Here is a 752-nt window from a genome sequence, read left to right on the forward strand (position 1 = left end):
GCTATACCTCCATCCATTTCTACTCACCTAGAAAGGGTCATCTAGAAAGGGTCATCATTAACTCAGGGGAAGAGATCAGACAGATGAGCTCTTCATTGGGGAATGGGATACATAAGAACCTTTCTGGGTTGGTGGAAGAGAAATCAAAGCTGCTGCAGCTCAGTACCATTGCAAAGATCAGAAGAGCTGCTGGAAATGGTGGTTCTGAAAGTGCTTCCTCTTAGTCTACAGCCATGCCACCCTGAACAAGCCCGATCCTGTCTGATCTCAGAAGCTAAGCAGGGTCGGGCCTGGTTAGTAGTTGGATGGGAGACCACCTAGGAAAACCCGGTACTGTAGGCATAAAAAATAAAAAATAAGGCATTGTAAGCTGACAAAGTCCTTGCAATCTGTGAGGTCAACCAAGGGTTGCCTTGCCTAAAAAAAAAGAAAAAAAGAAAAAGAAAATGCTCCTCTTAAGACAAAAAAGCAATACTGAACCTCAGCAAACCAGCTATATTAGAGGAGATATCCATGAGGTCTTCCTTGACAGCAGGGCAAGCATCAGTGGAAGCAGCTGGACTAATGCGTCAGCTAATAATTTATATTAGAATGTTGATTAATATTTAACAATTTTGTGCTTAAAAATTTATAAGAATATATAAATGTGCTGTATGAATAACTGGTACATTTTTCACAAGAAACAATGTAGGCCAGAACATAATAGAATATCTTTAAAATGCAGACAGGCAGGTGGGCAGGCAGGAGAGAAG

General features: G+C 41.1%; 1 pseudogene; it reads left to right on the top strand.

Moving 5' to 3' along the window:
- The first annotated feature begins 223 nt into the window (after positions 1–223).
- On the top strand, positions 224–342 carry LOC111735268 (annotated as a pseudogene).
- The last annotated feature ends 410 nt before the right edge of the window (positions 343–752 follow it).

Source organism: Pteropus vampyrus, unplaced genomic scaffold (assembly GCF_000151845.1).
Source record: "Pteropus vampyrus isolate Shadow unplaced genomic scaffold, Pvam_2.0 Scaffold21303, whole genome shotgun sequence".
Classification (NCBI taxonomy): domain Eukaryota; kingdom Metazoa; phylum Chordata; class Mammalia; order Chiroptera; family Pteropodidae; genus Pteropus; species Pteropus vampyrus.